Raw genomic sequence first — 27,347 nt, 5'->3', positions numbered from 1 at the left:
TGTCTGTCTCTCAGAGACTAGGTGAATAAGAAAGGTTCTCTACTTCTGTATATAACTTGTAGTATAGGTGAAACACACCATATCTAATGATGTGAAAGAGTATCTAAGCAAACATGCGACTCAGTATGAACTCAAATGAAATTTCTTTTTATCTAAGCACATTCAAGCGTGTCCTATGACATGCCTACACCCTACGTAAAGAGTTTGTAGTTCACAGCTGACAAGTTTCACATGCTAATGCATGATGTACTGTTCCATTCTAGTATTTCTACTATGAATTCTGGGACTTGTAGTGTTCATTTATAATGGAATAAAGAAATCTAAAATTGTCATCATTCAAATTATGGCTTATGTACATCATACCTTAGGGGTGACATATATAGGAGAAAGGAAGTTGAAGTATTGGCAATGAGTTTTTAATATTGCTAGAGCTACCAGTTAATTTAAATGTTTGCATTGGTGAATTGGTGATTAGGAGTGTCAGTACTTGAGTACATATCTAAATAGGTGTATTGGTCTCTCTCTGGGTGTGTCACTGGATGTGTAAATGACTCTGTAGCTATATGACTAGTTGTCTTACTATCTTTATGGGTCTCTACCTGTCTCTGTAACTGGCTGTATTGATTGCTTACTGGCTGTAGGAGTGAGTGCTGGGGTACGTAACTGTGTGTGAAACTGGCTCTGTTACTGCTACATACATGAGTGCTGTATGGGCATGTGAATGAATGTGTATGTGCCTCTTCCTCTCAATGACTGGGTGTGTGAGTAGCTATACGTTTTTGTTAATTGGCAAGTGAGTTGCAGTAGGGTGGGATAGTGCATGTATAACTGCACAAATAGCTCTAAAAGTACACATATACCTTAGTAAACTTAAACCTGCATTTAAATACAAAGCTCTCTTTCTTATAGCCTACCTGCAGCCCGCCATAGGAATCAGTAATATATCATTACTGCTGCATATACAGGTTCTGCATAGGTAGCTTACTGTATATCTACATATCACAGTCTCATTCTCTCACACACTAGATGAATATTAATTGTTTCCTACATATGTATAAAATGTGTACTATATGTCCAACTCTCCATATATAATTATGCCGAGGAGTCTCAAAGGTTCATGCGTTATATTCTGCTACAGTGAATTTTTTCAATCCAATTCTGTAACTTACAGTCCAGTTTATAAATGGAATAAATAAGACTACTAATCCCGTAGTTCAAATAAAGATATTCTTTTTGAGTAGCACATTATGTATGGACATGTAGAAATATACAGAGCTTCTAGCACATTCTTAAGTATAAGTTCCTAGTATATACCAACTACTGCACACAGTAAAATAACACTGGCACAATATACAGTACCAGGGCAACACATTGTTAAGCAACTTCTCACACAGCTAGTCTGGATCTCAGACAAACAGTTACATACTCACCTCACACACCCAGAAAGAGGTTTTCTCACCTATTAATAAATATATACAAACTCTCACACAGCCACTAATAGATCTTCACATAAAGTTGCAACACTTTCCTATATAATCATACTCTCTTTCATCAACCTCACGCACACATATACCTTTTCCACTTAATTTTCTTTTGTAATTTTCGATATAATTCGTATACCTCTAAATTGAGTTTGTGCACCAAGTAGATAGATGCAAACCTCTCAGAAGATTTGAACAGTAAGCATAGGAATGTCACAACTGTCATACAAAGCAACCATTAATGGCAAGCTTTTCAACTCTCTGATACTCTGGAGAGGAGCAAGTAAAAACATGGCTTCCATATTTTCGTTTTTTACTCCACATCTGAATACTAAGTTTGTATTAACCCTTTCGTGCACTTTTATAAAGAAGCCCAACATGGAAGGGTAATTGTGCATATATGTGAATACATTTGTGACTGTTGCGACAAATTCACAATAAATACGAGAGTCCAAAAACATACTTAACCTGGTAGTTCTATTACTTTAAAACTACACTACATTTTATAAGAGAGCCCTCACTAGAAAAACACATTCTCATTATTTCAGTCAAAACACCTCTAATTAAAAAAAAAACAGATGACAGTCTCTTTAGAGCCTTCTCCTAACACTCTCCTAGCAGACTCTCAATAGCAACCCAATAGAACAAGTAGGCCACAAGTTCGCAGCACATTCTAGAAGTACCATATTAGTTGCAAAATGTTCTGCAGCAGGTGTGGTTGACTATACCAAATTAAAGCATATCCAAGTTTGCATTACATTATTTTATCTTTACCAGTGCCAATAAAAGACCTGCTCACTTGTCTTTTGAAGACACTACTTAATATTAATAACCTACATGTTTACACTATCCAATCAGCTACGTTTTTAAACCAGGACCTTCCCTCCTTTTTAACTTTCTTTCAGTATGAAAACTGTCTCATTCATTCTAGCACTACCGCAATGCTGGTTCTTGAAGTGGGAAGATGCAGTAGTAACAAGCTTTGCAAATGAGCAGCAGGTCTGATTAACCCAGTGTTCTGTGACCTCTTAATTGTTAGGTCTAGGCTGACGGGAACTTTTCGACAGAGCAAACAGTATTCACAATGGAAGGCGCCGAGGCAACTAGCCGTGTTCCTACTCCAGCTGGTTACTACTGCATCTTGCCACTTTAAGAACCAGCATTGCAGTAGTGTTAGAGTTGAGACAATTTCTATAATTTCTCATGGTCCTGGTGAATTGCCACTAGACCTGTTAGAGGATTTCTCAGGCAAGAAACATGTCGACCTAATGCACCAATCCAAAGAATTGCTCGCTCACAACCTATGTGTTTTAGTCTGAATATTGTATTTGTTTAGTTAAATCCATTTTGGGGTGCTCCTGGGGTAACGTACCCACCCTGTTACGTCCTGTATTTCATGTAAATAGTGCTTCCAATGTATTTGCTAGCATCCCCTTGTATGCACTCTCCTTTGTAGTTATTCTCAGAGAACTTTCAAGTGTTTTCCACACATTCAATGGACAAGGTTCCTTTGATGTTTATTTGCTTTTATTGATTGTCATTGATATTTCATTGTAATACTCTTAATTGAGTTCTCAATAACGTTTTCATTTTAGATCAGCATTTCCCACATTATTACACTTCACAATGCTCCAATGCATTTCGAGCAACTTTGCTCTTCCTCAGGGAGCCACTCTGTAGAATAGATGCACACATTGAAATTGACATAAAACATATAAAAAACGAAACAAAAGCTATTAGACATAGCTAAATGATAATTGACACATAAACAATATAAACATGGAAGGTGTTCCTATTACCGTGTGTGCCCTCGAGATTTATGTCTTAGATCTGGTGATCGCGCATATTTAAAAAGAGCGTTCAAATTATTTTGAAAAAGTGTTCCGATCATTGTAAACACGTGTGAATGCCCGAGTGTGTGCCGCGGTTTGAACCAGAATGTTAAAATGGATCGAGCATGCAAAGTAATTACTCACGGGATTTAGCGGAGTTGTTGAGATTGTATAAGGAAAACTGTAAGAGAACAATATACATATAATTTACCGTTCAGATCTTTCATAGCAAAGGTTTCACGATGCTAATATGTGTCACAATCCTATGATTGCAGCGACTTACTTTTCAATGCATCTGCTGGATCTTCAAAAGTTTGGCGCCAGTAAAGTTTTTTTCTCAGACGATCGATCTCAGCGTATTATGAAAGTCGAATGCTAATGGCTCCGCAGGGCGAGCGGCGCGAGACATCTCCCCCTGCGGATTTCGCACATAATGGTAGGGTCCAGGAGCGCGATAGAAAGGGAGCGTCAGGGTAGGCATTAGTGCGTAGTTTTTTAGATTAGGCGCAAGGAGTTTAGAGAGGGGGTTTCTTCCTCTTTTGGTGAAATTCGAGTTTTAGGCAGGTTAATCACTTGAGTGGTATAGAAGTGAAGGTTAGTTTAGTCAGAATTTTTTTACATTTTATTAGAATAGAAATGAGTGAACAGCTGATCGCGGCCTTGTGAGTGATCCAGCAAGAAGGGAGAGAAGACATGCTGACACAGGCAGCGCGTGATGAAATGCTTCCCCCGAAGCGCCCTCCACAGAGACAAGCGGCAAAGGGGGTTAAGTATGCTATTGAAGCCTGTCAACCGGTTTCCGCCAAGAAACGAAATGGGTGAGCTCGTTCTTTGAGCGCTGGTGTGGAGGCGTCTTTGCGACCTGGCGAGACAGGACAGGTCATGGCGGTGCGAAGAGCGTCTTCCCTCACACGTCAGAAGCCAGCGAGCGACGTCAACAACAGACCGAGCCCCTCTGAGGTAAATGTGCTGGTGGCGGGAACTTCTTCAGGAGCAGATAGGAATCTTACACAGGTGGCTTTGAAGAGAAAAGGGAAGGAAAAGGCTATTAAGAACGTGGCCCTTACTCAGGACAGGTTGGGTGGGCAGGGGTTTCCATTACCTCCTCATCCCTTGAATTGTCTTCCTGTTCGTGACGCAACAGGCATGGACCATGGACAGCACAAGATTAGTCAGAAGTTCATTATGAGGGGAAGGACGGGTTCGTTGGTAGCTTATTCCAGTGACAGTGATGAAGAGGTGATTTATGGTACTCAACCGACCCGCGCCCCGCCTCTTCAACTGATTCATATGCAATTACCTCAGAATAGTCCGAAGCTGGCTAGAACTGTTGATTCTGGTGCACGAGAGCCGCCCTCGGCTTTAGTGGTTGGTTCCCAGGCATATAACCAAGTGGAAGTATTGCAGGGGACACAAGATGTGAGTGATTCTGAAGTAGAGGATGAGTACTATGAGGGTGATGATACAGAAAAGGGGGTGGTGATGAACAGAGTGTCTGAATTAAGCAGACCACTCTTACCCAGTCCAAAGGTCAGGGCTTGATCCATCACCGTTATTTATCTCACTGCCCCATCCCAGCTCAGAACCTTGCTATATGCAAATTAGTCTGTCCCTGGCCCAGTGCATCATGGGATCAGGGCAGACCAAACTACCAAGCCAATTCTTCACCAGAAAGGAGACAAGCTACCGGGGACCGGTTTCTGGCATTTCAGCCTCTTCGGCCCGGCTTGCTTGAATCCTGATGGAGCAGTGAGAAAGGGACTCATGTCTGAGTATACCCTGCCGCACCTATAGTGGCCAAAAACGATACAGAAAAGGGGGTGGTGATGAACAGAGTGTCTGAATTAAGCAGACCACTCTTACCCAGTCCAAAGATCAGGGCTTGATCCATCACCGTTATTTATCTCACTGCCCCATCCCAGCTCAGAACCTGGCTATATGCAAATTAGTCTGTCCCTGGCCCAGTGCATCATGGGAACAGGGCAGACCAAACTACCACGCCAATTCTTCACCAGAAAGGAGACAAGCTACCGGGGACCGGTTTCTGGCATTTCAGCCTCTTCGGCCCGGCTTGCTTGAATCCTGATGGAGCAGTGAGAAAGGGACTCATGTCTGAGTATACCCTACCACACCTATAGTGGCCAAAAACGATACAGAAAAGGGGGTGGTGATGAACAGAGTGTCTGAATTAAGCAGACCACTCTTACCCAGTCCAAAGATCAGGGCTTGATCCATCACCGTTATTTATCTCACTGCCCCATCCCAGCTCAGAACCTGGCTATATGCAAATTAGTCTGTCCCTGGCCCAGTGCATCATGGGAACAGGGCAGACCAAACTACCAAGCCAATTCTTTACCAGAAAGGAGACAAGCTACCGGGGACCGGTTTCTGGCATTTCAGCCTCTTCGGCCCGGCTTGCTTGAATCCTGATGGAGCAGTGAGAAAGGGACTCATGTCTGAGTATACCCTGCCACACCTATAGTGGCCAAAAACGATACAGAAAAGGGGGTGGTGATGAACAGAGTGTCTGAATTAAGCAGACCACTCTTACCCAGTCCAAAGATCAGGGCTTGATCCATCACCGTTATTTATCTCACTGCCCCATCCCAGCTCAGAACCTGGCTATATGCAAATTAGTCTGTTCCTGGCCCAGTGCATCATGGGAACAGGGCAGACCAAACTACCAAGCCAATTCTTCACCAGAAAGGAGACAAGCTACCGGGGACCGGTTTCTGGCATTTCAGCCTCTTCGGCCCGGCTTGCTTGAATCCTGATGGAGCAGTGAGAAAGGGACTCATGTCTGAGTATACCCTGCCACACCTATAGTGGCCAAAAACGATACAGAAAAGGGGGTGGTGATGAACAGAGTGTCTGAATTAAGCAGACCACTCTTACCCAGTCCAAAGATCAGGGCTTGATCCATCACCGTTATTTATCTCATTGCCCCATCCCAGCTCAGAACCTGGCTATATGCAAATTAGTCTGTCCCTGGCCCAGTGCATCATGGGAACAGGGCAGACCAAACTACCAAGCCAATTCTTCACCAGAAAGGAGACAAGCTACCGGGGGCCGGTTTCTGGCATTTCAGCCTCTTCGGCCCGGCTTGCTTGAATCCTGATGGAGCAGTGAGAAAGGGACTCATGTCTGAGTATACCCTGCCACACCTATAGTGGCCAAAAACGATACAGAAAAGGGGGTGGTGATGAACAGAGTGTCTGAATTAAGCAGACCACTCTTACCCAGTCCAAAGATCAGGGCTTGATCCATCACCGTTATTTATCTCACTGCCCCATCCCAGCTCAGAACCTGGCTATATGCAAATTAGTCTGTCCCTGGCCCAGTGCATCATGGGAACAGGGCAGACCAAACTACCAAGCCAATTCTTCACCAGAAAGGAGACAAGCTACCGGGGACCGGTTTCTGGCATTTCAGCCTCTTCGGCCCGGCTTGCTTGAATCCTGATGGAGCAGTGAGAAAGGGACTCATGTCTGAGTATACCCTGCCACACCTATAGTGGCCAAAAACGATACAGAAAAGGGGGTGGTGATGAACAGAGTGTCTGAATTAAGCAGACCACTCTTACCCAGTCCAAAGATCAGGGCTTGATCCATCACCGTTATTTATCTCACTGCCCCATCCCAGCTCAGAACCTGGCTATATGCAAATTAGTCTGTCCCTGGCCCAGTGCATCATGGGAACAGGGCAGACCAAACTACCAAGCCAATTCTTCACCAGAAAGGAGACAAGCTACCGGGGACCGGTTTCTGGCATTTCAGCCTCTTCGGCCCGGCTTGCTTGAATCCTGATGGAGCAGTGAGAAAGGGATTCATGTCTGAGTATACCCTGCCACACCTATAGTGGCCAAAAACGATACAGAAAAGGGGGTGGTGATGAACAGAGTGTCTGAATTAAGCAGACCACTCTTACCCAGTCCAAAGATCAGGGCTTGATCCATCACCGTTATTTATCTCACTGCCCCATCCCAGCTCAGAACCTGGCTATATGCAAATTAGTCTGTCCCTGGCCCAGTGCATCATGGGAACAGGGCAGACCAAACTACCAAGCCAATTCTTCACCAGAAAGGAGACAAGCTACCGGGGACCGGTTTCTGGCATTTCAGCCTCTTTGGCCCGGCTTGCTTGAATCCTGATGGAGCAGTGAGAAAGGGACTCATGTCTGAGTATACCCTGCCACACCTATAGTGGCCAAAAACGATACAGAAAAGGGGGTGGTGATGAACAGAGTGTCAGAATTAAGCAGACCACTCTTACCCAGTCCAAAGATCAGGGCTTGATCCATCACCGTTATTTATCTCACTGCCCCATCCCAGCTCAGAACCTGGCTATATGCAAATTAGTCTGTCCCTGGCCCAGTGCATCATGGGAACAGGGCAGACCAAACTACCAAGCCAATTCTTCACCAGAAAGGAGACAAGCTACCGGGGAATTATTTTGGCCACCATGAGTGTGGAAGGGTATGCTCAGATGTGAGTCCCTTGCTCACTGCACCATCAGGATTCAAGCAAGCCGGGCCGAAGACGGCTGTAATGCCAGAAACCGGTCCCCGGAAGCTTGTTTCCTTTCCAGTGAAGAATTGGCTTGGTAGTTTGGTCTGCCCTGTTCCCATGATGCACTGGGCCAGGGACAGACTAATTTGCATATAGCCAGATTCTGAACTGGGATGGTGCAGTGAGCTAAAAAACGGTGATGGATCAAGCCCTGATCTGTTGACTGGGTAGGAGTGTTCTGATTAACTCAGATACTCTGTCTATCACCACCCCCTTTTTGAAATTACTATGAGGGTGATGACACGGAAGAAGAGTGCGAACAGGATCAAGGACATGGAACATTGTTAGCGGATCAAGGAGCCAGGCGGTGGGACACTCAATATCTGTTTCCATGTGCCCGCCCTTCACCGTATGACACACCACACATGAAGAGAGCACAGGTCGGGACCGGAGACGGTCAGTTGCTTTGGGTCGAGCGCCCAACGTTCACTGACAACCAAGCTATGCGCCATGTTTCCAGGGATGTGGTTGCTGCCTCACGAGTAGCGAGCGACATGGCTGAGGCGCAGATGGTTAATTTTTTGACTGCGCCATCTGTTCAGGCGGCTGCCCCTAACGTGTCACGGTATACCGAGGAGCTGGGTAAAGTATACTTCAGCGAATCCAGAGCGGATTTTTGGCGATCAGACGGGCCTCAAGAGCGGAGTTCTGATCTGCTTTGGTCGAATTTGGATGGGGGAGTGGGGGATGGAGTTTGCCCGGGTACTAGTGGTGGGGTTCAGAGAGGTGAATTTAGTCAGGCATCAAAGGGTCAGGTCGAGAATTCAAAGAAAGGTAAAAAGAGCGTCCTTTCCAAACAGAGTGTAGGGGGTTCTGTGGGGAAGGAGGTCAGGGTTGGGGGGGGAGCAACAAATTCTTCTTTGTTGTTTCAGAGGTCTGTGCAGTCTCTTCTGTGGTGAATGTGACCCCAAGAGTCTATCAAGAGCGGATGTCTCCGAATGAATTACAGCGACATGCTGGACAGCTACCAAGCGGAAAGCAGCACTGGTGGGCAGTGTGGGATGGGGGAAGGGATGACAGGGCGAATTTTCGAGAGTTACCAGTGGTGAAAGTTGTTGGGGGAGGGGAAGGCAGAAAAAATGTTTTGCCAGGTACTTCAGCGGTGTCTGGTAAATTGCCTCTGATTAATGCAATAGGCACACGTGTTTTACCTCAGGCAGTTATGGCGGGCGGGAATACTCAGAAGGAGGCATCGGAGCAGGGGGTAGCTGTTAATGTTAGGCAGCGGCTTCCTTATATGGGTCTGGCGATGCCTTTGGGGTCACACTTGTCAGAAAAAACTAAGCAGCGAATATGGAATCACGAGTTCATGGACATATTCAAGTTGCTTCACCGAGATACACAGGCCAAAGAGGGTTCAAAAGAAGAAGAATGGGAGTTAGCGCGACGTCCCAGGGTGCCTCGTACGATTGAGAATTGGACTTCAGCTTTCTTGATCTATGCAAGCATCTATTGTGAAAGGTATCCGGAAAGGTCTGTGGCCCTTTACAAATACATGGACATAGTCAGGAAGGCGCAATTACACTTTGGGGGATACTCTTGGCTTAACTATGATGAGGAGTTTCGAGCTCGTATTAGCATTTGTGCAGAGAAGCCTTGGGGTGACGTAGATTCGGAGCTTTGGCTTCAATGGATGTCCACGTCTCATCCATCGGCTACGACACACACAGCAAGTGGTTTGCCAGTCCCCTACCGGCCCTTTCTATGGCGTCCCGCTCAATCTGGAGCGGGTTCATGGGGAAGAGGCTTTTCATCAGGTACAGGAGCCTGTTGGAATTATAACAGAGGAATGTGCAATAGACCGTTGTGCCGCTTCAAGCACGATTGTTCCCATTGTGGGTGGCGTCACCCGCTCACGCAATGTAATGCCTCAGCAGGGGGTTTCAGCGGGCACAGAGTCATTGACCAACAGCGGTTTCCGGAACAGAGGGGTTGGGCAGCAAGAGGTAGAGGTGCCCATTTCCCTACTTTCCCAAAAGGCGCCTACTCCAATTAGACTGAATAGCTTGCTGCCCTGGTTAAATAGATATCATGATACTGATGCAGCAACTCGTTTGTTCTGGGGGTTTCGGGAAGGTTTTAAGCTGGGATATCAGGGCCCCAGACAACAGAGGTGGGCTGACAACTTGCGTTCGACTAAGGAACTGCCGGAGGTGGTCCGTAAAAAACTGGAGACTGAAATTGAAGCAGGTAGAATAGCGGGCCCTTTCCGGCATTGCCCTTTGCCGAATTTGATAGTGTCCCCTCTTGGAGTCATTCCTAAGAAAGCTGCTGGCGAATATAGAATGATACAGCATTTATCCTGGCCTGAAGGGGGATCTATAAATGATTTTATATCAGAATTGGACACATCAGTGTCATACACAACAGTGGATGAAGCGATGGAGCTTGTGACAAAAATGGACAAGGGAGCTGAAATGGCAAAATGTGATATTCAATCTGCGTTTCGTTTGTTGCCCATTCACCCTACTGATTTTGAACTGTTGGGGATGTTCTTTCAAGGACATTATTTTGTTGACAGGGTATTGCCAATGGGCTGTGCGGCCTCTTGTGCGCTCTTTGAAATGTTCAGCACCTTCATACAATGGATTTTTTCACAAACATGTTCAGAGGGTGTAAGTTGTCATTACTTGGACGATTTTCTGTTCATAGGAAAGGCAAACACGGGACAATGTAAAAAAGCACTGACACATTTCCAGAGGCTTGCTGAGGTTTTGGGGGTCCCTTTAGCACCAGACAAAACCGAAGGACCTGAAACAGTCATAACTTTCCTGGGCATTGAATTAGATACCATGCACATGACAGCACGCCTACCAAGGAGTAAGATTTGTGAGATCAAGGCTTTTCTTCTCACTGTTTTGGACACCAATAAGATCGAGGTGAGGCAGGTGCAGCATTTGTTGGGTTGTTTGAACTTTGCTTGCCGAGTGATGAGGGCGGGAAGGACGTTTTGTAGATGTCTAGGGATGGCTTTATCAGGCGCATATCTCCCACACCACAGAGTTCGAGTGACTAAAAGCATCAAAGAAGATTTGCGAGTGTGGCTGTGTTTTTTGGACGAATTCAATGGCATACCTTTACATTTTGTGGATGACAATTTTGTATGGCAAGTTCAAATCTATTCGGATGCTGCGGGATCCAGTGGTTTTGGCATTTTCTGGGAAGGAAGGTGGTGTGCAGAGGGTTGGCCAGAACATTGGAAGAGTCACGGTAGGAGCATTGCATTTCTAGAGCTTTTTCCGCTGATTGTAGCATTACTAGTGTGGGGTCGAGAATTTCAAAACAGTTCGGTGTTATTTAATGTTGATAACATGGCAGTGGTGCATCTGATAAACAAGCAGAAGGCTAAAGACGTTAGAGTCTTACAATTATTAGGAATGTTCATGCTTTTAAGTTTGCGCTTCAACATGATGTTCAAAGCCAGACATGTCCCAGGCACTAATAATTGCATTGCCGATGCTCTCTCCCGATTTCAGTGGCAGAAGTTCCGCGAATTGGCGCCCGGGGCAGATCTCCAAAAAACAGAAGTGCCACACAACCTTTGGGCCCTAGGGGAGTGCAGATCGTTCAGCTAGTCGAGCAGTCCATTGCCCCTTCGACTAGAAGAAGTTATGTGCAAGCATGGCAGGAGTTTTTACATTACACACAGAGTTTGGGCGGATCAGAGTCAGTGGGGAAGGTACAAGGTAGTATTTGCGATTTTGTTTTGACTCTCATAGATAAAGGTTAGTCTCACACCACCATCGCAGGCAAGTTGTCTGGTTTATCTTTCTATGGTCAATTGTTGTGGGGTTTTGACCCGGTGGATGACCAGTTAGTCAGAAAAATGTTGAGGGGTTTGCAGCGGGGGTCAATTAGTTTTCAGCGGCCACGAGCTCCCATCACATTTGAGTTGTTGCAGAAGTTGTTAGAACAGTTGTGGTTGATCTGTTATGATCATTGGGAGGTTGGGCGTTTTAGGTTAGCTATGATTTGGATGTTCTTCTGGGCTTTCAGGGTTTCTGAGGTGTTGGGGGCGGGAAGCGACAGAGGTCTTTCCAGTGCCGAGATTTCATTAAGAGAACATCGTTTGGGGATATGGGTAAGGAAGTCTAAAACTGATCAGCTTGGCCGAGGTACGTGGGTGTTTCTGAACAGTAGTGGGTTGGCAGACTGTTGCCCGGTGCAAGAGTGGGTTCGATTTGTATCTAGGGACACGTTTAAGACTGGTCATATTTTCATTCATGAATCTGGAGAGAAAATTACTAGTTCCCAATTTTTAGCGGTATTAAGAAGGGCTCTGACATTTTTGGGAGGAAACCCGCAATTTTTTGCCACGCTCTCTTTTCGTATAGGGGCAGCTACAGAGGCTGGCAGGTTGGGTTTGGGTTTGGAGGTACTAAAACGCATTGGTAGATGGAAGTCTAACAGTTACAAACGTTATGTGCGAAAATGACTTTGCTGCTTTGGTATCCTGATGGGTTGCGTTGGTCTAATTCTTATTTCATTTCAGGTACTGTGCGGGCTGCAAATTCAAAGTTTAAACAGCAGACCTGGATGGTAGGCCATTCATTTGTGAAGTGGGCGGCCCTGTTCGCTGAGAAGCAGATTTATGGACGATCACTGGGTATTCCTAGCGCACACCACGAAGTAGTCTGGAAGGGTAAAGGAGGCATGAAGTGGGCCGATCTGTTTCCAACATTAACACATATGTTCCACATGAGAGGTTGTCCAGATCACCTTATCATCCATTTAGGCGAGAACGATTTGGTTACAATGTCAGGCCTCACGCTCATCAAGCAGATGCAACTTGATTTGACAGTGCTGAAGACAATCTTGGCGACAGGCCAGGTCTCACACAGCAGTGGAAAAGGCCAGACGGAAATTAAACAAAGCTATGAGGGTGTTTTGCAACGTCATGAAGATTGGGGTTTTATCACACGACGACATTTTGAGTAGTGAGAGTCATCTTTTTCGAGATGACGGGGTCCACCTGTCTCAGTTAGGCATGGCATACTATTTGGTTGAAATCAGAGACATGCTCACACAAGAATTACAGGTAAATCTATGGTGCAATTCAAAGTTATGAAGGAGCATTCGTCTTCTCTTGGGTGGGGCCAGGAAAACTCTCTGGTTTTCCTGGGTGGCATAAAATCCCCAGGGAGGAGAAGTCTAGAGCGGGCTCCTCCAGTTATTAGTTAGATAGGGGGAGTTATACAGAACAATGGAGGGGAAAAAATGGAAAGAAAATGTTGGGGAAGTTATGATGAGTTCAATACAAGAAAAGAGATTATTTGATGGTTTCGGTATAAAGTCTAAATTTATAAGGAAATGAAATAAATAAATAAATAAATGGTTTCGGTTAAATGCCAAATTTAGATGATGATGATCTGTTGGGAAATTTTATGAAAATGCATATCCTGAATAAAGTGGCCTTTTCTGCTATGAGAAAGCGAGTGGTCTCAATTTGTGGGCGAAGGCGAGTGTAGTCATAGAAATAGGACAGACGATGGCGGCCATTATTAAATGACTAATCGGGAGCTCCGCGATGCGTTGTGCGTTGGAAATAGTATATTTATGTGAGTTCTGTCAAAAAGTGTTAACTTTATTATGAGGAAGCATGTTGGTGCTGTAAAGGCGGCGGACTCAACAAAACAAACATAGGAAATAACATGTTGAAAGAAAAAGCATCAAAAATAATGTACTAAAAAAGTAACATAATGAGTAACATACTATGAAACTTGCCATGGTAAATTATTTAGAAAAAACATAAAAAAGAGGCAAAGTAACTCAACCAATATGCACCACACAGGCCCTTTAGGACCATTGTATCCAGCTAGGGCTTCCTACTTTTAGTTAGGTTAGTGCACTCTATGAATAAAACTTAGACAAAAGGGCTGCCCTAGACCTATTTTAAACACCACTTTGCACTCACTACACTACCTAGTCCACACACCCACATGCACCCAATGTCTTCATCAACAAAAGCTCTCCGCTAAAGAGCCCCTTCGCGGGTGCCCATCGGGCATTGCAGCACTGGCTCGACAAGGAGCAGGCCCAATGATGAAGCATGATACCCTCCAGGGTGTGTTAGGACACTTCTTAACAGACCTGAACACTCCCACCCTCACTTAGGAACTGCAAACCACTCCATTATACAAGCTTACAATTAGGGAGTATGTGTGCAGGACCTGGTTAAAAGCTCCTGGTTCCTCTTGTTTTGAGAAATGTATAAATATCATCAACTCTGGCTGCATTCGAGGATTTAGTATGATGTTCCATTATACTACTATCAACGAAAACTCACTGCTGAGCAGCATTATTACTACATTGTTAAGAGTATCTCAGGACTTCTGTTCTGCGGAACTGCACTTTAGAGGGTGACGATGCGTCGACATTGGTCTGACATCTGAAGATATTCTCTGATTTGACCTCTCATCTCCGATTCTGTTCTGCTCTGTTTATTATGTGACTTTGTAAATGAAATTTGTTTAGTACAATGGTATTTTCCGGTGGCATTCATAGCTCTCGACCTTACGTTTCTGATGTTGTCTTGTTCTGTTTATAATGGGCTTGTGAGACCGACGCTGTTTCAGTACAATGGTTTGTCGCTTAATATTGATGGATGGGGCTTTAGGGGGATTGGACTCTCTCCACTTCTCATGGAGTTTCTATTATATGTGTGTACCGCACAAAATATATTATCTCTTTGGAAAGTGGTTGTTTCTTCATTTGATAATTGGTTACTCTTTGAATTTGTTCTTTAAATATTCTCTTGAAATCTAGCTAGCTAGTATGGCTCGTCATGCCCTACATATGTAAGACATTTAGTGTGAGTGGCTCATTTTGAAATTATTATGAGACGGTATGAATAGTACAGTGGTTCATAACTTGATACCGAAGGACTGGCCTTAGTCTAGTTTGGTTTGTCGTTTTTATTTTTATTTTTGTTAATAGAGCTGTTGACTCAGTTTAATTTTTTACCAATACAGCTTTCTTTTTAATAGGGCAGTTTGCGTTTTCTTTGTGCTCCCGTTTGGGGTTGTCGATTGATGTAGCCAACTGGGACCTCCTACGGTCCATTTTTGTTATTGACAAGGTGTTTCGGTGAGGGCCTTGCCGCTCGACGTTAGGTACCTATTTGAGTCCGGTTCGTCTTTAGTATACTATGGGGGTTGGTGCAATTAAAATACCGGGCTGGCCTCTCAGCTGGTGATAATGACATGGTATCGTGAGGACTATATAGCAGGTCTTCTATCATTATGTCACATTGGTTTGTCTGATGAGGAGGTTTATGCAGAAACGCGCTGCCGAACTGTAAGTTGTACTTAACAGGGCAACCCGTTGCTATGTGGGTTATGTCATGTTGAATTTAAGCTAGATACTGAGGTGTTTTGTTTTCCTTTTTCTACTTTTTTTGTCCGGTATAGATTACTTGACCTGCTGAGGTTAAAAACATGGCTTCAAGGGTAACACCTACAATTCTGCTGTTCTTCGTTTCAGAGAGCTTGATGGCACTCTCACCTACAAGATGTTGCATGCCTCAGCAACAAGATGACATGTCAGTTGTACGTGCTGTTTATTGTAAAACGTGCAAGACAATTGTTCCAAAATATACTTCTATTTTCTGTTGGAGCTAACCCGCATTATATGCATCTATAAGTTGGTCATAACAATTTATTAAAACCTTAATATTCAGCACCTGCTTGACTAACGGGCATTTCTCTTTTTGTTTTGTCCAAGGGACTTTTCAGATAATGTGCAGACATTTTTCTTTCTGGCCTCGTGCTTGGCGAGCGTTCCATACAATGTGCATAACCACTTCCAATTCTGGGCCTCCTGTGTCTCGGTATAATCACTTCCCCATCCATTTTGTTAATGTCCCTAATTTCAGCTTTGCATGAAAATAGTAGTATACCATGAGATGAGTTTGATTTCCAAAGGGAGACTGCTCCCGATTGGCTACAATGAAATGCAACCTTTTATACGCACAGAATAAAAGACCCCAGGAGCAGAGACAAAGAGAACATTTTCCTGAAAAGAAAACTGTTTATCTGAATTGCTTGTCGAGTCTCAGGATGATTGACGTAATGGAGTTGCTGGCTTTCTTCATGCACCTAATTTTTCTTTTATTCCCTATGAACTATGTTTTCCATCAATACACACTGCATTATTTCTCTTTGCATATTTATGTAACTACTATCAGCCACTTCTGTCCCCTCCGCCCTTACCTTCCCAAACTGTGGCTTTGTAGAATGATGAAGCGCTGAATGCAGAGAGACATTTAATAAAATGGTACTTTATATTAAATTTTTATTGTTATTTTTGATTTATGGCAAGGACCCTGCTGCAGAGGAAATTATTTCAATTCTTGTTTGCTTCATCCATTGTTCCAAATGATTCACTGAAAATGTGTTGGCATGGTTGGGGTGCTCTCCTCCCAGTAGATTCAGCCTTTGAACCAGATATAACTCTTAAGCCAAATGGGGGGTAGGTGAACAGAACAGCTGCTCTGCCTTCTTACACGTCATTTCACCTTTTTGTAAAATGTACCATCTGTGTTCTGCAAAGGTCCATAAAAAACAGAAATGTGTAAAAGTGCTGCCTGGCAGGACGTATGAGTGTGTGGCAATGAAATCCTCAGTGCGAAAATATCTCAGCACACATTAATTTCAAAACTGGAGAATGGAATCTATATTCAAAAAGAAATACAGAAATGCAAACATGGGAATTGGAAGGATGCACATGATGAACTGATTACATTATTTTCATAATGATATATTCTTTAAGGCGATTGATATTCAATTCGAAATGGTTGGTGTAAGAATCTGCCATTTTTTTCGCATGGTTGTTCCTTATACTTTTCCTCCGTCTTTGCTGACATTTTGGGTATTGCTAGACATAAAGATGGTACCAACAGTGACACACCTGACTCTTTAATAACGCCAGTCATATAACACAGTATGGGGTATATTCACAAGAACGTGTGATAACTACCGCGCGACTTGAACATCGCAGCCTATTGCGGGAAAATACCCTGTGTCAATGTGGAATTCACAACAAGACGGTAGCATGCGATAGACACCAGATAACTCAGCAAATGTCCATGTGAAAATCAACGCCACGCCGCAATAACACGATAAGCGTACGTAAAAAAACATGAGATGAGACAAATTACAGGACAAAAATCAGAGAAAAGCAGCTACAGGCCTGCAAATCACACGCGGGAACATGCACTATAAAAAAAAGAAAAACATTAATATAAATTAACTGATTCTAACTGCATAGCACCATGAATGCACCTGGACCGAGTGCAGAGGCCAAGCTGAGACCCACAATCCCCATGGAGGCCCAGAATGGAACCCCGTGTTTGGGGAAGGACAAGAAGAAGAGGAAGAGGAAGAGGAAGACGGGGTTCAGTCTGCATGAAGACCGGATCATCGTCACGGAGGTCATAGGACACCATCAACAACTGTTCGGCACTGCTGCGCTGCCAACTCAAATGGAAATATGGCAGTCCATTGTCACCAACCTCAATGCAGTCGGAGTGTCGAGGAGGTCACTGGAGGAGGTCAAGAGGCGCTGGCATGAAGTGCAGAGCCAAACCAAGGAGAAGCTCTCCGCCAACAGGGAGGCAGCAAGGGCGACTGGAGGTGGGAGTCCTGCGACACAGGAGGAGTTTGATGAGCTGGAGAAAATGGTCGCCACATTCAGCAGTGTGGAGATGGTGGCAGGAATTGGCGGCCTGGACACAGCACAATACAACTGGACTCAACAGCAACAGGGTGAGTAACGGCCAGGGACAGGGGGGACAGCAGGAGATGGGCACAATGGCACACATGCACAATTATGTGCAGCACACTTCACAACCACAATGATCATGGAACATGTCACTGATAGCCTTGTCACACTGCAGCACACATAGAAACGCCAAGCAGGCCTACTGTCCACAATGTGCACTAAGAGGCCCCCTCCATATCACCAATATCACTATTGACCCAAGCACATGTGCTGAATCCAGCAAAGCAGGGGCTCTGTGACCCACACTGCATGCCAGATAGCATGGTAGCAGCCCAAAAACATTATATGGCCAATGAAACGACATGGAGGTAGCCCAGTGCGGATCACAGCCGTAAAGGACTAGGTCACACTCTGACATGTCCACGTGCACGCACAACTCATGCCGTACGATACATGCAGCAGACGAACAATGCACAAGGTCACTAAATCTGTCCGAGAGCACATATGACCCAAGTCAAAAACAAATCAGTCCCTGAAAAGCACACAATTCAAAGGCACTCTGCCTCAAATGGAGAAGGCTACACGAAATCAGAGCTGCAGGGGCAACTCCCCCACACTGCAGTACACACACATAGCAACACTGAACATTAGCAATGACAGCAATGTGGTACAAAGTGCAACACCAACAGCATAGGCCGCGGCTCACAACAGGTCTTGCACATGCATAGTAATTGTCCACTCACATCTGGCATTGCCTGACACTGTGTGATGATAATGTACGGATCCTACCAAACATCCGTCATGTAGTCAAAAAACACACTGACTGCCATCAAATAACCAGCTTCGCCACAACTGTGACAATGTACATTGGCATGAAGTCTGAATGTTAACGTCTGTAAATCTTCAACATACATGTGTTACTCTGTTTACCTGTATCTCCCCTTTCACATTGCAGAGGGACAAACAACACATCCTGCAGGCCACACCACACCTCACATCATTGATAACGAAGACAACAACCTGCACATATGTCAAGAGACCCTCCAGAGTATAATGGACAGCCTCCACACCCCATCCCCATCCCCAGGAGCAGGGCAGGCCAGCTGCCCGAGGTGAGCCCTCCACCTGCACAGACCACACAGCAGGAAACACACACCACCACAGCTGTCTCCCAGCACCCCCGACCACTACATGGAGTTCCAACAACATGTGAGGAGTTGCCAGGTGGAGTTAGCTGAACAGCTGCGGGTGGGTTTCGAACTTGTGACAGCCAAACTTGATGCCATACATGGGTGTCTGTGTCCCATCAGGTACCACGTACAGACTCTATTGGATACTCCCTGTACGCAACATGTTCTGCCACAGACCTTGGCTGACTTCGCTGGGGCCATGAATCTACTACAAGAACTGCCTGGTCAGACAGGCACCAGCGATTCTAGCACAGAGTTGGCACAAATGCAGAGGCCAATGTAGACCATGGAGCAGATGTAGGCTGGAAGTATGTCTCCCATTAATTCACACCAGCGAGTAGTATCTGGGAACTTCAATGCCCTGCAGTACTTCATGTTGCCATTGCTGCCATTGAGCCGCTCACAGATGACTGCAGCGGGAACATCAACACACACAGTTCCGATCCCTGATGTGTCCGTGGCACACACTGATGCTGCCCCATCACCCTCGCAGCCTGTTGTGTCAGTGGCACACAGTGATGCAGCCATCACCCCGCCACACACACCGGACACACTGAACACAGAACCTGCATCAGGATATATGCCCTGTCCCTGCCTGGTGATGACCTATGCATCATGCCCTAGGAAACACTTCCTACTGACCCCCGGAACACTCAGCGACATTCACCCGGACCCCGACATGCATTCACATTTCATCACTACTGGCCAATTACACAGCAATCCTGCTGCAGACTGTAGCCTCCCACTTCCTATTCACTTCTTAATCTCCAAAGGACTGTGGTTTGCCCACCACTGGACTTCCATGTGATGTGGGCTTGGCTGGCCATGTACAGCTCCAACTCTGTCAATCACCTGAATGTGAATAAACCATTCTGAATCACACAGATGTGTCATTAGTATGTTCACTCATGTATGGAAGTATGGCTGGATGTAGGGACAATGAGTGCACATGAAGGTGCACCATGGTAACTGACATCTATGCGCATGTGTATCCCTGAGACACATGGCAAATTGGATGATTGTGAAGGTGAGTACCAGCTGTGGCCCCATTCCACATCAACAACAATCTCACGAACTGCCAAAGTAGGCACACGTCCATGTGTTGAATAGGGCTGTGTGTAGGAGTGACCAAATTGGTAGCAAGCCAGGAGTGGTGTCTTACATCACATGTGACAACAGAACTTCACGACGCATATCTACTTAAACACATCTGTGTGGACACATTCTGTTATGATATGTGACATTGCTCCACATGGTCAGAGGTTGGACACCATACTCACTTCTCTGAAGTCACGTAAGTGCACATGTCAGCCAGCACTTATCCCAAAACAATTTCTGGCTAACAGAGGTTGAGCTTGCGAAAGGGACCCACCCCCAATTCACATGCATCAGTCAGTTCCTCCCTGTGTAGGGACGATGCTCCTTGTGGCACACAAGTGGACAATCAAATCAACACACCTCACACTTAGACACCAGTGGGGTGGCATAGACTTTATTGGGATGTGCATGTTAGTGTGGACGAGGCAACAGCCACAACAGTCAGGGACATGCTTCAGACACTTGCCGGCAGCATGGGTACATGTCGGGGTTCAGGGAATGGTGGTGCAAAAATGTATGACAATCATCACGGATGGCAATGCTCCCAGCCCACCTTACCTTGGTGGATGAGTCATATGGTGTTTGGCGTCTGCCCATTGCCCCGTGTGAGGGGGCACAACTCACTGCCCATGGGATTTGCATAGTGCTCTGCCACTGGAGTGCTCTGATTGTCTGCTCTGCTGACAGTGTCCAGGTGAAAGGGTCCGACAGGTTCACATGTCGTGCTACATTGCCATGTGTGTGCTCTCCCCCAGCAGTGTGCCCAAATTGGCAATGTTGTCAAACAATGCTGTGTTGCTCCGACCATGGACCTGCATCACTTTGAACAGGTGTGTGTACACATGCATTGTGCCACACACATGCATCAAGAGTCTGGACAATGGCAGACGTGTCCTCTGTGGTGGTGGGATATGTAACCAATCTCCACGATGCAACAAGTTGTTGGGACATGTGCCGTGGGTAACAATGGGATGTGGTTGCAGGGACGTAGTTACTCGTCCATGAATGCCCGCGCTGCTTCATGGGCAATGTGTTCCAATAGTACATTGTTGTCGTGTTCAAGGAACATCAGGGTGAGCCAATCATTAACTGGTCTGGGCAGGTGTGCTCAGCACATGCCATTTCACCAATCCGCAATACAGCCCAATAGGGGAGAGCTTCTATGTGGTCACTGCATACAAGGAATTATGCAATCTCCCATGCACTACTGTCAAAACATACTCAGTATGTCAAGGCATCCCATGCAAAGCTGTCTCGGTTACACTTCGGTTCGTGTTCCAACAGGGGGCACACACTCAACTCATAGTCTAATTCTTCTACGGTTGTGTTGGATAGGCAGACTTCCATGGGACACTCGAATGTGCATGTTCGGCAGTGGAACCAGGGCTGGATGCAGGTGATGTAGGAAATTCAGAATCTGAGCCGGTACCTGATCCGCAGTACTGCCAGTTGCACTGTGCCCAGTAAATGCAGCATGCATGCAGGGTAGTGTTCCACGTGACAGGGGTTGTGCATGTGCCCGATATGGACTGCCATTGCCTTGGTTCGTCTCGTGGAACCAGCACTCTTCTGAACTGTGGCAGTTTTGTGGAGGATATACCACAGCTCTGAGCAATGATTTGAATGTGTGTGCAATGTTGGGCTGAATGGTTTGCTGTTTCTGTGAGTGTCAAGGGCGTCCCATGCGGGGGTTCCTCAGGCAGGGGCTTCTGTGTGTGGGGTATGGATGAGTTGGGTAGTTTATTTGTGCTATGCGTGGTGTGGGATTCGTCCACATCTATTATGGCATCTCTCTCAAGGTGTTTCAGGCATGTTCTGGACCAAAGTTAGAGGTGCAGGTGTCCTCCCGCCTTCTGCATCGCTACAATGGAGAATTCATCCCTGATGTTTGTCTGACTTCTACTTGCGTTTTCGGAATGTGATGTGGCTTTGGCGCTATGATAGGGACACGGCCTTGGTCTCATGGTGAACAGATGGTGATGCACACCCACATGTTGGCATGTGGAGCCAGGTGCACTGCAAGGCCTTGCGCTGCTCGTGCAATTTCACTCAATCTCTCTCCCTCGCTCTCCCTCTCTCTCCTTTGTTGGGCGCATGGCACACCTTCTTCTCTTGGATTTAGTGCTCCAGGCTGTGTCCTATGGATTGTCCAGTGAAGACCCACTAGGCCTCATCCGAATGGTTGTTTTGACATTCATTTGTATGGTGTTTTGGGTTGGGGATTGCATTGCTGTATGTCTGAATCTCCATTTTCTGTCAAAGCATGTATGTTGATTCCTCTTTAGCTTGTGCGACATCAGGCAGAATATTTGTTTGGGAATTTGTGGTGTTATTGTGCAGTTTCTTGGTCCGGGGTTGGGGGTGGGTGTTGCAGGCCTGGGTATGGTATTGGTGGGTGTTGTGGCCCTCTTGGGTGTCCGTGCTGTAAGTACAGTTGCTCCTTCCATGGCATCTGTTTGTCTTCAGGTGTTTCTGTGCTCCCTTTTGTGGTGCAGGCTGTGGTCTGACTTTACACTAGGTCAGAGCAGGTGTTAATTTCCTGCTGCTAACACGCCTTATCCCATGTTTTGTGTTATTATCGCAGATCTGGCTGGTCGTTGTAAATGTTGAGGTGTGGTGTGTCGCAGCTGTTTGTACAGGAACGCCTACTCTGCATCTCATTTGCGATAGTTGCGGGGGTCCTCTGTGGCAATGTTTTTTGTGGCTGCTATCATGGGAAAACTGGTGCTGTGGGCTGTTAGCACCAGCTTGTGAATGGTGGTGTAAATTTATCATGACTTTGGCTGTAATAAACTGCTGTTAATTCACCAATAGTTCCTTGTGAATATGCCCCTAAATGTACTCACAGAAGAAATGTCAGATGTCACACGTGAGCTGAAATGCAGATGTACACCACCCACTTGAGTGACTTAAAAGGAAGATTTCTGGTCTGTTATGCGGCACTGAATGACGGAAGCTAGAAAGTGCAGCATACAAATGCCACAGATAAACATTTTAATATGTAGAAAAGCTTACTTTCAACATTAACTAAAATACCCCAAATTAATGAAAGGGTAGAATGGCAAAGCAATGAGACTAATTTGTCTCTACATTGACTAAATACTCTTCTCCATAATTAAGCAGCCTAAAAACCTGCCTGCAGCACACTATATGGACCCAGATAAGGTAGGGAAGATCCTGGAGACACCTCAAAACTGAAAGGCGGGAGGAACTGAGGCTTGACAGACACGCACGGTGAGAGGGAGCAGGGTGCATCTGTAGTGGCACTCTTATGGTCTGACACCCTGTGACTACCATCATTTTAATTGACGTTGGTCTGTTATTTTACCCTAGCCTGAATGTACAATGTCCTGCATATGCCTTGTTTCTCTTAAAGGTTTCTTTCTTGTAATCTTGCTGTGGGAGCTGTCACAGTAGAACAGCCTAGCCAAGAACAGAATGTGTAGGATGTGTATTTGAAAGCATGACAGAGAGAGAGTTGTAGTGGTGCACAAATGTGTACTGTCTTGTACATTGTCCAGTATTATTTATTTCTTACTATTGGCTTTGACATGGACTCATGTCATCCTGAATTCTTGTTCTGCCATGCTTCAGCTTTCCTGCGTGCACAGACAGGCTTGTAAGTTGTTTGGGTTAATCATATTCAAGGATTGTATTATGAGAGATTGTTTAATGAATCCTCGAAGGCATTCGTAAGCTTTGTTAAAAAAAAAGCTGCAACATGTGAAGATGTAGAGGGAACATGGGGACTCCTTCCTGCCATGGAATGCGTTCCTGGAAGCTAGCCAGTTCCAGTAAGTTACCTTGGCACAGAGGGGAGGACTCTCAAACCTTCTAGTGAGTTTTTGAGACTATAAAGCTGAGGGTTGTTGACTGCCAGAATGGGAGTTTAGTTGTGGAGTAGACGTACTGCCACAATAATCTGAAAAATCAGAGGGGAGGACTCTCAAACCTTCTAGTGAGTTTTTGAGACTATAAAGCTGAGGGTTGTTCACTGCCAGAATGGGAGTTTAGTTGTGGAGTAGAAGTACTGCCACAATAATCTGAAAAATAAATATGTTTTACATATTTAAACATTACTCGCTAAAATACACGTAATAAGTGAGTAAGACACTTATTTACATATTTATTCTTCCATCGACCTTTAGATATAAATATATAAAACATATTTATTTTTCAGAAAGACACACATTCACTGGATGATGTCATCAGGGATGTCATTTGGGATGGCATCAGTGATGTCATGAGTGATGTCACTGACCATGTCATGAGTGATGTAATATGTGACGTCATCAGCAGTGCATTGCGGGCGCGCAAGTTATAGTTAGCTAAGCTAACTAGAACGGAGGAATTTCAAAGGTTTTGTATGAAAGAAATGTTCAGCTAACTATAACATGTGTGAGACCAATGGCTTTTTCAATGAATGTGATTGTTTTTTTAATGCTAATTCCTAACTATAACATGTGTGAAACCTATGGTTTTTTCAGTGAATTTCAAAGGTTTTGTCAATGATAATTTAAAAATGTATTAATGATTATGTCTTTCTTTTTATACTTATTTCTTATATTTTTAATATAAATATTTATATTTATTTTATTTTTAAGATTATATTTCATATTCTTATTATAAAATAATAACAAAACTAAATTGCACAGTAATTTTTGGGTGAATTATTGCTTGACGTCGGGTACAAGTATAACACAGCTCCAGCAATGATCTTGAGGCCCTATGCTCACAATGCTGTATCAATCCTTACACCTGCTTCAAGCATGTGCAAGGTTTTAATGCAGCAGTAGTTCAAAAGTGACTGAATGAAATGTTTTACATTTCACTCAGTCATTTTTAGGAGGTGTTGCTGCACCTCCTTCTGCAAAATAAAGCCTCTTCTGGCGCAGCGCTTTACAATGTAATACACCCTCCAGATACGTCACATTGTTAATAGCACACACCATGGCACATCTTTTGTACCACCGGTGTGTCACAAAAGTGATGCAACGGCTGTGTAAAAGAGGCACAAGAGGATTGGAAATCCGCCCCTAACACATACAAATTCACCCAGGTAGTTTCCCAAGCACTGAAAATTGAAGCATACACTTGTAACATATTTATGTACATATGTTACATTCAAGCGCTTCCGACATGCTACAGTATACTATAGGTAAACACCTTATAGATTCATGCTGTAGCACTTCCTTATAGTTGTGCACTGTCACATTCTCCATACACTAGTAAGATATTCATTCATTTATGAACTACACATTCATTCTGACAAACTTTTACACACTAACATAGAAATATAGTTCTTTCTTTGACCAGTGAAGGTAGTTCTAAAAAGAACTGTTTTTTTTTTTTAGTTTTGTAGTTTTTTTTGTGTTTTCTCAACAAATTCCAAGTGGAACAAAATAATGAAAATAAAAAACAACTAATGTTGAGGACAGCAATGCTCCTGAATCCTGCATTTCATCAGGTCCATAGACTGTTCCCCATAACACAAAAGTTTATCGCAATAAATGCATAGAATTGTATCTTTAGCAAAGTCAGAATCAATTTGTGGGAGTGGACTGCTTGCTGGAAATGCTCCTGCAGCAGTTGATGTGCTTGGTGTAGCAGCAGGTGGGTTCTCGTGCAATGTGCGCCTTGTAGCTGGAGCAAAGTTATTGGGGTGCAAGTTCTTCACGTGTTGCACCATATTTGATGTGCCAAAGGAGAATTTTTTACATGGATCACCCTTTGAAAGAGTTGTTTCGCACATTTTACAGGTTACTTTTGGAGCATTAACCTTTTTTTGTCCTTCTGGAAAAGTAAAAAACTTCCAAATTAGAGCTTCTTTCCTCTTCTTTGGAGGATCTTCAGGAATGAAATCTCCCTCTGAAGGACTGCTGGAAGATGACTCCATTGCTCTTATTATGGTAATCTTCCTTCTATTTGAGAAGATTCTTAGAAGAAATGTCTCTTCTTAGAAACTCAATGTCGAATAATTATAATGGGACGGAACTTTCAACAGTCGCAATAGGAAAAGTTATAAACCAATTAAATCTCTACTTTTAAAGTCACATGGATTTGCGTACGCTTATGATGCGCTTGTGCAGTTCCATCAATACGAGTACTCATGATGTTCTACTATACAAATTGCGGTAGAACATCATGAGTACTCGGCTTGATTTGGTCAGCCCACGCGGTTCCCATATAATGCGGGCACTAACGTGAGCACGCTCTCTTTTGCCTGCCTCTGCTGCGGTGACAGACAGACTGTCGTCATCGATTTTACTATGAACTGACCGCCCAGCCACAATACCAAAAGGCGCGGAGGCGGCACCGCCCGCATGCAAAACACCCCAGACTCAGAGAAACTGCAGCCTTTGAAGACACTACAAAAGACAACAGAAGCAAAGGTAAGAGAAGACGTCACAACATCAGCCTCCATTGTAAATTGCATATCCATATTGCTATTTTTTTCTCCTTCGTACGCCTTTCCTACCCCTCAATGGTTTTAAATTGTATGCACATACTTTAAAAGTTTCTTTCTACGTCACGACTTGCTCAACACCTCTATTTTTTTTATAAATTGTTCGTCCATGAATTTCTGTATAGTATTTCTATAGTACACCAAGTACTCAGGCCTCTATTATTAATTGTGCGTGCATGATGGTATTTTTTTTCTGCTTCACGAAGCCGTCCGAGGCCTCTTTTTTTATAAATTCAGCATACATGAATTTCTTTTTGGTTTTGCTCTACTACGCCACGTGCTTAGGCCTCTATTATTAATTGTGCGTGCATGATGGTATACGTCACGCGATAGTCCCAGGCCTGTATTCATATTGATCTTCCTTTGTTGATCCTAATATTTCCTTCTGTGTCACGCACCACTCCCAGGCCTCTTTTTTTCCTAAATTGAGCGTCCATGATTTTCTGTATCATATTTTTGAACAGTGTCATGTGCTTTGGAATCTTTTCTTTTTATTGAATGTACATGATGAAATACATTTCTGCACACATTACCCTCCTACCCCTCAATGATTTTAAAGTGTCCTTACATAATTGAAAGTTTCTTTATAAATCACTAGATCCTATATACCTCTGATTTTTATAAATTGTGCGTGCATACATTACTGTGTCGTATTTCTGTACTACGCCATGTGCTTAGGCCTTTATTATTAATTGTGCGTGCATGATAATATATATTTCTGCGTCACAAGCCCTTCTCATGCCTCTATTCATATTCATCTTCTGGTCATGATCGTAATATTTTTACTTCGGTATCACGGAACACTCCCAACCCTCTTTTTATATAAATTGAGCGTGCATGAATTTGTGTCTTATTTTTGAAGCGTGTCACGTGCTTTCGGCTCCGTTATAAATTAAACATGCACAATGGTATTTTGTTTCTGCATAACGAGGCCTTCCCACCCCTCAATGGTTTTAAATTTTGCATACATAATGGAAATCTTTCTTTCTACGT

Source organism: Lissotriton helveticus, chromosome 4_1 (genome assembly GCF_964261635.1).
Source record: "Lissotriton helveticus chromosome 4_1, aLisHel1.1, whole genome shotgun sequence".
Taxonomy (NCBI): domain Eukaryota; kingdom Metazoa; phylum Chordata; class Amphibia; order Caudata; family Salamandridae; genus Lissotriton; species Lissotriton helveticus.
This window is presented reverse-complemented; position numbering follows the sequence as displayed.